Source organism: Grampus griseus (genome assembly GCF_964374135.1).
Source record: "Grampus griseus genome assembly, chromosome: 15".
Classification (NCBI taxonomy): Eukaryota; Metazoa; Chordata; class Mammalia; order Artiodactyla; family Delphinidae; genus Grampus; species Grampus griseus.
Window position 1 is genome coordinate 80,295,995 of NC_139009.1, and position 12,538 is coordinate 80,308,532.

Genomic DNA, 12,538 nt, shown 5'->3' on the forward strand with positions numbered 1-12,538 from the left:
TTTAGCCTCCATGTGTTTGTGTTTTTTACGTTTATCCCCGTAATTGATTTCTAATCTCATAGTGTTGTGGTTGCAAAGGATGCTTGATATGTTTTCAGTTTTCTTAAATTTTCCAAGGCTTGATTTGTGACCCAAGATGTGATCTATCCTGGAGAATGTTCCATGTGCACTTGAGAAGAAAGTATAATCTGCTCTTTTCAGGTGGAATGTCCTATAAATATCAGTTAAATCTGGTGTATTGTGTCATTTAAAGCTTGTGTTTCCTTATTAATTTTCTGTCTGGATGATCTGTCCATCAGTGTAAGTGAGGTGTTAAAGTCCCCCACTATTATTGTGTTACTGTCGATTTCCTCTTTTATGGCTGTTAGCATTAGCGTTATGTATTGAGGTGCTCCTATGTTGGATGCATATATATTTGTAACTGTTATATCTTCTTCTTGGATTGATCCCTTGATCATTATGTAGTGTTCTTCCTTGTCTCTTGTAAAAGTCTTTATTTTAAAGTCTATTGTATCTGATATGTGTATTGCTACTCCAGCTTTCTTTTGATTTCCATTTACATGGAATATCTTTTTCCATCCCCAAACCTCAACACACTTAAAAGATTTTAAATCATACAAAGTAAGTTCTTTGAAGATAATGGAACCAAGGTAGGAATCAATAACAGAAAGTCAATAGGAAAATCTATAAACACTTGGATATAAAACAACAGAATTCTAAATTATCCATGCGTTAAAGAGGAAGTCTCAATGGAAAAAGTTCCATGTAACTAAATGAAAATAAAATACAACTTATCGATATTTGCAGGATGCATCTAAAGAAGTGCTGAGAAAAAAATAATAAAAGACCAGAAATCAATGAAATTAAGTAATGTCAGCAAATGTGGCAATGTAAGGATAGGCAAAACTCCATAAAAGCAAAAAATGGCAAACTTTTCAGAATCAATGTTTTTCAGAACTGTGGAAATTAACCAAAGACTTTTAGCAATCCAGAAGTAGTGTTTATTTATTTATTCCTTTAAAGGCTGAATTAGAGTAAGAACAATGGTTTTTCTGGCATTTTAACTTGCTCTATTTCCATTTCCCCTCCTCCCCACCCAGCTCTGTGGCAGCCTTGAAAACCAAGTGCCCAGAATCATGGTGACAGTGGTTTTAAATTAGCTATTTTAAATATGTTCATAGAACTAAAGGAAACCTGTTAAAGAACTAAAGGAAAGTATGACAATGATGTCTCACCAAACACAAAATATTAATAGATAGAAATTATGAAAAAATATAGAAATGTGTAGTAATTGAAATGAAAATTCACTAGAAGGGCTCAACAAATTTGAACAGGCAGAAGGAAGAATCAGTGAACTTGAAAATGGGCCAAATTAAATGATCTATTCTGAAGGATAAAAAGAAAAAAGAGTGAACAAAAATGAACAGAGACTCCCCGAATCTTCTGGAGTCCCAGAAGAAGAGGAGAAAGAGAAAGGGGCAGAAATAATATATTAAGAAACCATGGCTCAAAACTTTCCAGATCTGATGAAAAATAATCTACACATCCAAGAAACTCAACGCATTTCAAGCAGGATAAACTTAAAAAGATCCACACCTCGAAATATCAAACTAGAAATATCAAATATCAAACCAAACTATTGACAGCTAAAGACAAAAAGTGAACCTTGAAAACAGGAAGAAAGAAGCAATTCATCATAAACATGAAATCCTCAGTAAGCTCAATTGATTTCTCATCAGAAACCACAGGGCCAGAAGGGATGAAATAGTCAAAGGTTCTGAAAGAAAAAGACTGTTGACCAAGAATTCTGTGTCCAGCAAACTGTCTTTCTAAAGATAGTTTTGAAAAAAGAAGGTGAAATTAAGACATAACTAGATAAACAAAAACTGAGAAAATTCATCACTAGCAAACCTGCCTACAGAAAGTCCTTCAGACAGAAATAAAGGACACTAAACAGTTACTTGGATCCACTTGAAGAAACAAAGAGCTCCAGTAAAGTTTAGGAAACTGTAGTCATATTGAGCTAAGGAGAAGCCTGAAAGATGCTAATCTATCTTTAACACTCTTTTACTATCACAGTCTCTGTCTTTTTAACCTTCTAGAAAAGACTTTCTCTCAGGTAAAGGAAGGGCTGAGGGGAGCGGCTGGGGAGAGGAAGAAACCCAGTGTTGCCTCACTTGCTGGTATCCCAAAGTTGACTATAGACTCCTTAAGGGCAGGACCTGGGCCCGAAATACCTTTCAGACTTAACACCCTGGAGCACTAGGTATGTGCCTGGCATGTTTCCAAGTTAACTGTGAAGCCTCGGCAACCTCAGAGATAGCGTTATTATCATCCCTACTTTACAGATAAGGAAAATAAGGCCCAGAAAAGTATTAAAAAAATCAAAGCCAACTTACATTGGAATGCGGTTATCAAAACAAATTTAGAAATAAAAAAATTGCACAATGAATGTTGAAGCTTTGTTATACACTAAGACAAACTGACTAGTTGGCCTTACTTCCACTTTAAACATTTTTTTATTATTCATTTGTATCATTTCCAGTGAATTTAGTCACCTAAGGGCACGTCTAAACTTTCTGTCAGGTGTGACAAGTGATGCTGTAATCCTGACGTGGAATGAAAGGTGCACAGTAGTTATAACTGGCTGTTTGTATTTTAAAATAAAATGTTACAGAGTATGTAGAAAAATGGTTAATCAAAGACATTAGGAACTAAAAAACAAGACAAAACCCAAAACAGAAATAAGTAGCACATCAATCAGGAAATGAGAAGTCTTTCTAAGATTGCGTATGGACTGGTGTGTGTGTGTGTGTGCGCGCGCGAGCACGCGTGCGCACACACGCGTGGTCTACACCTGTGCCATGTGGTGCAGTAATAAGTAAATGAATGGTGAGCGCTCCTGGAGTTCCTTGTTGCTGAAGCACTCACCTCTCACCCAGGGCCTCTCCCATACACAGTCCCCCTGAGAACCCTACCCGGAACCTCACACATTCCCAAGCTAGTTCTGACCCTAACTGCCTTTCAAGCAGCATGTCCAGAGTCAAGGTCTGTGTTAGTTTCTCAAGGCTGCCATAACAGCGCACCACAAAACCAGGTGGCTTACAACAACAGAAATTTATTGTCTCATAGTTCTTGAGGCTAGAAGTCCAAAAGCAAGGTGTTGGCAGGGCCATGTTCCCTCTGTAACCTGTAGGGGAAGGACCCTTCCTAAACCTCTTGCCAGCTTCTGGTGGTTTGCTGACAATCTTTGGCACTCATTAAAATTACGAGTGCATGACTCCAATCCTCTGTCTTCACGTGACCCTCTTTCCTCTGTGTGTGTTTGTCCCTGGGTCCAAATTTCTCCTTTTCGTGAGGACATCAGTCATATTGGAATAGGGCCCACCCTCATGATCTCATTTTAACTTGACTACATCTGCAAAGACCCTATTTTCCAGGAAGGTCACTTTCTGAGCTGCTGGGGGCTAGGACTTGAATTATGTTTTGGGGGGACACAGTCCAATCCATAGCAGGGTGTTAGGTCACGGATCTGAGTTACATGTTCTTGCTTCTTGCACTTATGGAACTGGGAGGGCTCCGTGGTGCTGCCTTCTTCAAATTCACCTCCATCTTCGGACAATTGTTTCGTCAGGCGCTTCCTGGGGAAGCCTGCCCAGGACCCAGCTACTGTGATATCAAGTGCCTTAGATCCCAGATGTCAGCGCGGGCAGGGACTCCTCCATGTGAGTAAAGCAGCTGACAGCTCATCAAGGATGGAGACAACCCAGAAGCCCTCTGGGTTCATCTTACTAGTTGCCCTTACTTTCCCTTCACTCTAAGGGCTTTCTATTTTTATCCTGCTGTGCTCTATGTTTGTTCTTACAATCCTCCTTAACTCTTTTGGGGATGAAATAAAGTATAAAAATAAATAAATGGCAATTCCCTGCCATGGTTTGGTGGCTTAATTTAATAGCAGCCCAAGGGCACGCTGTGATTTCCAGGGCCTCAGTGTCGCCATGACAACCCCAGGGCACCACCGCTTCCCCTTGGCCCTTCCCCAGCCTCTCATACTAACTCCAGCTCGTCCTCACCCTCAGCCCAGCCGCTGCCCTTCTGAGACGCCATCTCTGAGCAATAGACAGAACCACGAGGCTCTCCATGTGTTCTCACAGAATCCTGGGCTCCCTGTCTTGCTGCACTCACCTCTTGACGTTCCGGTCGCATGTTTAGTTCTGTCTCTCTCAAGGACAGGGACCATATCTCCTTCATCATTTATTTCCACCAGCATTGAATTCAGAATCTTGCCTTCAGGCAGTCACCATAGCCATAGCTGGAAGACCATAGCAGTTATGATCTCCAATGGCCTGCCTCCGGAGCTGCCATCACAGGTCACCAGGTGTACCTATTTCAATCTAAAATTAAAATTGAATTTAAATTAACTGAAATTAAAAATTCAGTTCTTCCATTCCATTAGCCACATTTCAAGTGTTTCATGGGCCACCTATGACTAACCTGGGACAGCACAGCTCTAGAACACTTCCATCATCACTGAAAGTTCTACTGGACAATGCTGGCCTAAGAGGATTGTGTAACCAGTGCCAGGATACTCTTGGTGTTTCTCCATTGCACTCCTAGTCCATCAGAGCTATGCCAACTCATTTTAGCCCTGGGAACGAAAGAGAAAATGTAAGCAGTGTAGCCCTCCGTTAGTATCAGGAGCTAATGCCCCTCAATAAAGAGAGGAACATAGGTGACATGACACATCCCCTCATCAATTCCTAAACAAGCCTAGGCATTTCTGCCTCTGTGCTTTTGCACCTGCTATTTCTCTGCCTGGACTGTCCCCCCTAACAAGAGCTCCTGACGTCTTCAGGTGTAAGCACACATGCCTTCACACGCATAAATCCTTCCTGTCCCGCCCCTCCCCCTCAGTTGTGTGTGTGTGTGTGTGTGTGTGTGTGTGTGTGTGTAAAATCTTTCTTCTCACAGTCCATCCCAGGTATTATTATGCAGTGGCATCAGAATCTATGAGCAGATGATGTTCTGTAATTGGCACAGAAGGCAAAATCAAGTACAGCAAACACTGCCCTTGAAATTCTCTTAAATCTGCCATAGAGCACGCACGCTGGGTTTCATTCCTGTAACCCCATCCAGAAACCCTCAGGGACACCCAAGCGTAAGTACTACTCGGTTAGACGAGGCAGGAAGCAGTAGAAGGAAGGTGCGTAAGCAGACATGTAGACATCGGAAGCACCTGCCCTTTGAGAGCACCACAACATCCCCGGGGGGAAGAGGGGCGTTCAGAATGGTCGCTGAGAGACTGCAGCATCTCCTCCAGGGGTTCTCAAAGCGTGCTCCCTGGGGCCAGCAGTATCAGCATCACCTGGGAACTTGTTAGAAATGCAAATTCTCAGGCTCCACCCCCCCCCCCGACCAACTTGATCAGAAACTCTGACGTCAACCTGAGTTCTAACAAACTCTCCAGGTGATTCCGTTGCATGTTTAATTTGAGAACCACTGGTTTACTCCCTCTGGCTTTAATATTTAGCCTCTATAGCTTAGTATAGATTTGTGTATTTGTTTGCTGTGAGACAATGATGCTATTGTGAGGATGAAACAAGATAATAACTGTGAGACATAGAGAACAGACTTGTGGTTGCCAAGGGAGAGGAGGGGTGGGGGAAGGATGGATTGGGAGTTTGGGGTTAGCAGATGCAAACTATTATATATAGAATGGATAAACAACAAGGACCTACTGTATAGCACAGGGAATTATACTCAATACCCTGTAATAAATCATAATGGAAAAGAATATGAAAAAGAATATATATATATGTATAACTCAATCATCGTGCTGTACAGCAGAAACTAACATGACATTGTAAATGAACTATACTTCAGTAAAATAAAATTTTTTAAAAAGATAACTGTGAAAGCATCCAGCTCAGGGCCTAGCTTGTAGTAGGCCCTCAACACATTTTTGTTGGACTGTAATCTGTTGCATTCTTTGAACAGAACCATTTGAGGAGCTGGAGAAGAGTTTGGCCACCTGCGTGTGTCTTTCCCAGATGGTGTTTCCACTGAATGGTGTCATTCCTGCTCCTTTGGACGTTGGTCTCATCTCAGAGGAATTAGGGGAGAGAGTTAGGTTTGAAAGTCTTCTCAGAACTTAAGGGCATTAAAGTTGTACCACACACTCTCCAGGGCTTTCTCACTCCTCCTCACAATGGAAGGTTCTGTGTGAAGAAAGGTGAGGTCATTACTGTGGAGGAGAAGGGGCAGGAGTACCGATGGGTTAGGGTTAGGGTTAGGGTTAGGGTTAGGGTTAGATAGAACACCTGACATTGTTAGCACCATTTGTTCTAAGGGCTTTCCCTGTACCCAGCAGTCCTCACAATAACCTATGAGGAGGGTACAGACATTGTTCCCACCTCATACAGGAAGAAACGGGAGCACAGAGGGGTTCTATAACTCAGGCACTCTTAGCCAGCTGCTACCTCTCATACAGGGTCAGGTGAACCTTTTTTTTTTTTTTTTTTTCTCTTGGCCACACCATGCAGCATGCGGGATCTTAGTTCCCTGACCAGGGATGGAACTAGTGCCCCCTGCATTGGGAGTGAGGAGTCTCAACAACTGGACCACCAGGGAAGTCCCAGGGTCAGGTGAACTTTAAAGAGATGTTAGATGGGACAGTAAGGAGAATATTAATATCCAGCCATGAGGAAAAGGTGAACTAAATTCTGTGGCGTTCATGAAATGGCATGCACATGGCCATCAAGTATGCAGCTATGGGGTTTACTTGATCACATAGAAAGATGCTTTATATCTAAAAAAGTGTGTACACACCTTAATTTTACACACACACACACATACGTTCAAGAAAAGTATGTATGTATAGAAAAAAGACCAGAGGATCACTATAACGGTTTCCTAGATTTGCTAAAACAAGTTACCTCCAACTTGGTGGTTTATAACATTGGAAACGTATTCTTTCACAGTTTTGGAGGCTAGAAGCCTGAAAGTGAGGTATCAGCAGGGCCACGCGCTCTCTGAAGGCTCTAGGGAGGATCCTTCCTTGTCTCCCCCAGTTTCTGGTGGTCGTTAGCAATCCTTGGTGATCCCTGGTTTGTAGACGCATCACACCAATGTCTATCTCCATCTTGACGTGGCCTTCTCTGATGTGTGTACGTGTTTTTTCCTCATAGAAGGACACTAGTCATTGGCTTAGGGCCCAGTCTGATCCAGTATGTCTTCATCTTAATTTAAGTCATTACATCTGCAAAGACTATTTCCAAATAAGGTCACACTCTAAGGTTGCAGATGAATGTGAATTTTGGAGGGACACTATTCAACCTAGTATAGTCTGCCCTCTGGCATCTAAAACATTCAAGTCTGTTCCATATGCAAAACACACTCATCCCATCCTAAGATTCCCAAAGTCTTGACCTGTTCCCCTATCAACTTTAAGTCTCAAATCTCATAAAAAAATCCCAAATCTCATCTTCTAAAACCCCTAAATCTATGAGTAAGACCCGGGGTATGGTCCATCCTGGGGCAAAATCCCTCTACCTGTAGACCTGTGAAGACGAGAAAACAAGTTATCTTCTTCCTAAATACAGTGAGGGAACAAGCAGAGGATAGGCAAAGAGCATGCCCACTGCACCACTGCCCCAGACTCCACAGCTGCTGCCATCTGACACTTGCTATGCACAATGCCAGGGACAAGACAGGAACACCTCCACCAGCTGTCCCAGAAGAACCAAATGCTTCCACTGCTGCTTTCCAGTTGATGCCAATCCCTGTGCGTGGTTGATCATCTCCCGCTGCTCACTTGTGTTCCAATTCTCCTGTCGATACGTCTGATGAAAGGAACTTAAGTGCCACGCTTTCTAGCTGTGTTTGTGCTAGAGGTTGACTGAGGTTGTACTGAGTGAGTCAACTGGAAACACTGACTACATGATATTATTAGAGGCACAGAAGTTCATGACAGTTTGTGAATTGCACAATTTTGCTATAATGAAGTGCTTTTCCTTAGCTTGGAAATGCTTTTTGTCCCGAATTTTCAACTTATCTATAATAAAGATTACGACGCTGCTTTTTTTTCTTTCTTTACCTTTGCCTGCCTGGCCTTTGCACATTTAAAAAAATTTAACCTTCCTGATCAATTTGTTCTGGGTATGTTTCTTACATAGAGTTGTATGTATTTGCATACATTAGAACTGTGGGCTTTTTTGGTGATCTGATACTGTTTTCCTTTTTTATAGGTGAGCCTGTTTATATTTATTAATTTAACTAACACCCTTGGGTCTCAATTCTGTCCTATTTTATGTTACGCTTTTGTTCTGATTGCTTCCTTTGAAATCTTTCACCATGTTGTCTGACTTCGTGTGTTTGTGTGTGTTTTCTGGTAATTAGAACATTTATATTTTGTTCTGGTGATAAACTTTTTTATTGAAGTGTCAGGTTGTGATCAAGTTTATGCTGGCCTCAACTTTTTGTCTTTTCTCTGGACAAGTTTGTGTAATATTGAACCTATTGTTATTTGCAGAAATTTCCCATTGAAGTCATTAGAGCTTGGAATTTTCTTTGTGAAATGAGTTTTAATTATATGTTCAGTTTTATTTAACAAATAAAGGGCTATTTATATTTTCCATTCTTTTTTTTTAAACGTCTTTATTGGAGTATTTTGGTGCTTTTATGCTTTCTTTCTATTTTTTTTCTTATCTTTGGCCTTCAGCCTTCTTTTTTTTTGGTTTTTGGTTTTCCTTTTTTAAGGTAAGAAGTGGATTTATTTAGAGAGATACACATTCCATAGACAGAATATGGAGCCTTTAGCCTTTTAATGATGGGCCTAGGTGTGGTTTTCTTTGTACTTATCCTACTTGGATTCTTGTATCTATGACTTGATACCTTTCATCACTTTTGGAAAATTAATAACCAGATTCTCTGCAGCCACATCCTCTCTCTTCTCTCTTTCTGGGACTTGAATTGCATTTATGTGAGACTTCTTTTTTTTTTTTTTAACCATGTCCCGTATATGTCTTACACTTACTTCTCCTATTCTTTGTTTTTCCTTTCAGAATTGCAACTGACTTATTTTTCAATTTCCTAATTCCCTCTTCTGTGTGTAACCTGCTGTTGTTCTCGTGGGGAAGGGTGATCTGATACAAACTACTCCATCATACTGGCAATATCTCCGAATCACTTAAAATTATTTGGTTATTTTAATTTCACTAGCTCGCTTTTCTCAATTCTCTCTTCCTTTTACCTTATTGTATTTTCCAGCTAAGCCCTCTTCTCTTGTGTGCCACATCTGTTTGAGTCTTTGTTTCTGTAGTGGTTTTGCTTTTTATTCCTCTGGTTGCCTATGCTTTGCTGACTCATATTCCGTCTTCCTCTGTGCCTTACCTTGTCTACAAAGCTCTTCAATCTTGCTTTGCGCTCTTCCTTTTTTTCTTTTTTTTTGGCTGCATTGGGTCTTCATTGCTATGCATGGGCTTTCTCTAGTCGTGTCGAGCGGGGGCTACTCTTCGTTGTGGTGCGTGGGCTTCTCATTGTGGTGGCTTCTGTTGTGGAGCATGGGCTCTAGGCACGTGGGCTTCAGTAGTTGTGGCATGTGGGCTCAGTAGCTGTGGCTCACAGGCTCTAGAGCACAGGCTCAGTAGTTGTGGCGCACGGGCTTAGCTGTTCCACGGGATGTGGATCTTCCCAGACCAGGGCTCAAACCCGTGTCCCCTGCATTGGCAGGTGGATTCTTAACCACTGCGCCACCAGAGAAGCCCATGTGCTCTTCTTTTTTCATGAGGAAATACTTCACTCATTTCTTTCTAAAATTCCTGGAACTATGTTTAGTCAACTTTTCATCTGTTCTGTGGCAACAGCCTTTTTGGTAATTGTTTTTCACCAGCCACTTCCCCACTGTTACTTTCATCTTTATCTTCATGTGCTATCTTTGTTTAGATTCTGTGGCTTAAAAAAAAATTGATACTCTTTTATAAAGAGATGGAGTCTGCCTGGAGGTTTAAATGGCAGAAGGGCTGGTGCCACTTCCCAGGCTAAACGTGGTTGTGTGTGAGAGTTCTTATATCCTTTATCTCTCCTCAGTCAGATTAGATTGCTCACACCCTTCTGCATCACGTTCAGAATGCAAACATGGCCCATCTGTTTCCTTCCTCATCCAGTTCCACCTTTCTTATTTGTCAAGACTTTAGATTTAACCACTCTACAGAATTTCCAGCCACAAACCTGTACTGTTCCCATTATTCCAAAAAGAGGTCATTGGTTTTGTCCCTTAGGGTGTGTCACTTACTTTGAGGAACCAGGCTTTCCTGGGTTTGAGTGACATTTCCAACAGTGGCTATCCTCTCTCATTATCTTCCCACGCGCCTACTTGACCTTCACTGCACTTCATCTATTTTGGTTCAGGGTTACAGATGTCTCTTTATTTCTTTCAATCTAGAGTTTTGTTCCTGTTTCTTATTCTCCTTCTTGCTTTGGGGTGATTTCTCAGAGAAGAGGGAAATTGCCCTCTTTATGCCACATTTTAAAACCAGAAGTCTCACCCTCAGGGAGTCTTTTGCATGCTACACTATTTTTAGTTTCAGTTCTGCATCACATATGCTCTTTCAGAGTTGTAGTAAATGGTGCTTAGGGAACTGAATTCAAGTTTAAATTCAATCTTGCCTGGTGTTACCAATGCAAATAACTCAATCAAAGAGACGATCAAATCATCAGAAACAGTCACACGTGGCTAAACCTGCATAGGTGCAGGCAGTGACAATCCTATCAGAGAATAATCCTCTGCCTGGAAGCTAGTCAAACATTTGGAAAAAACGGTTATAACATTTAAACTGGGCCTGAAGAATGGTTAGAATCCCACTGGCTGTAAGGAAGGTAAGTTCCTTCTGTGGAGCAGCATCAATTTTTGCAAAGGCTGAAATCTTAGTGTGGGTTTAGGAATCAAACAGCACATAGTCCAATTGGGAAAGAAAACAGAGTTCTAGAGCCCATGACACTTCTTCTTCTATTGAATAGGAAACCAATTCTTTAACTCAGAATGAAGCCTGCCCCCAGCTGTCCGACAAACCTTGTCTTCTCACTGTCCATAGAACAATGGTTACATTCCACAGACTGTCATTCAAAGCCCTTTACCCCATGAAGACAAAACTAAACGGAAGAAATTGGGTTAAATGACCAGTCAAATCTCTTTCATCCTGTGGACAAAGAATGTCCCCTGCCATATCAGTAAACAAAGGATGCTGCATCCGTCAAGCCATCAGCCACTGCAGCCCCCCACTGTGCACCCTGAGGATGGAGAAAAGCCAGGATACTGGCCCTAGAGAGCTAAGATGCATATACAAGGAACGATTTCAATGAGCCCAGACTCTTGCATCTACCCATACATAGAAAAGTGCTACATTCATTCACTTGAGATGTCTGGTTTTCTTTTTTTTTTTAATTTATTTATTTAATTTATTTTTGGCTGCACTGGGTCTTCATTGCTGCGCATGGGCTTTCTCTAGTTGCGGCGAGTGGGGCTATTCTTCGTAGCGGTGCGCATGTTTCTCATTGTGGTGGCTCCTCTTGTTGCGAAGCATGGGCTCTAGGCACGTGGGCTTCAGTAGTTGTGGCATGTGGGCTCAGTAGTTGTGGCTCGTGGGCTCTAGAGCACAGGCTGCAGTAGTTGTGGTGCTCAGGCTTAGCTGCTCCACGGCATGTGGGATCTTCCCGGACCAGGGCTCGAACCCGTGTCCCCTGCATTGGCAGGTGGATTCTTAACCACTGTGCCACCAGGGAAGACCCTGGTTTTCTTTAATTAACAGGAATCTTTGGATGTTCTGACTACCTAGTTTTTCCTGCAAAACTCCTATATATCTTGGCTCCTCCCTTACCTCTTTGGAGCTGTCCCTCAGAGCTGAGAGGCTGTCTTCCAGGCTTAAGTTCTCAGTTTTGTCCTCCTAATAAAACATAATTCTCAACTTTTAGATTATGCATTTTCTTTTCAGTCGACATTGCTATGATGTGATAGCGTTCTGCCCCCTCTTCCCCCTCCGTGTATGACTGCGTGTGCTGTTCAGCAAGCGTGCCTCACACTTTCCCATATCTGTCCATTGCTCATGCTAATTTCTCCACTTGGAATTCTTTTCTTCCTATCAACTCTGCTGATAAAAAAATCCTGCTTATCCTTCAAAGCCCCACAGGCCTTTCCTGATTCCCTGATCAGATATGAACTTGCTTTCTACCTCTTGGACTGAATTTTCCACAGTCTTTTTAGACCAGGTACCACTCCCCAGGGAGGCAAGGACTCCTGTGACACCTCAAGTCATCACTCTGTCCTTGGGAAAGTGTCTTCAAAACCAGCCTTCAAACTCTTGCTCTCATGCTTCCCTCTTTTATGACCTAGCCTTGGAAGTGAAACACCATCATTTCTGCCATATCGTCTTGGTCCCACAGACTAATCCTGATTCAATATGGGAACCACGCCAGGGCATGAATACCAGGAAGCTGGGCTCAGTGGAGGCCACCCTGGAGGCTACCACACCTAAAGACAAAGGGG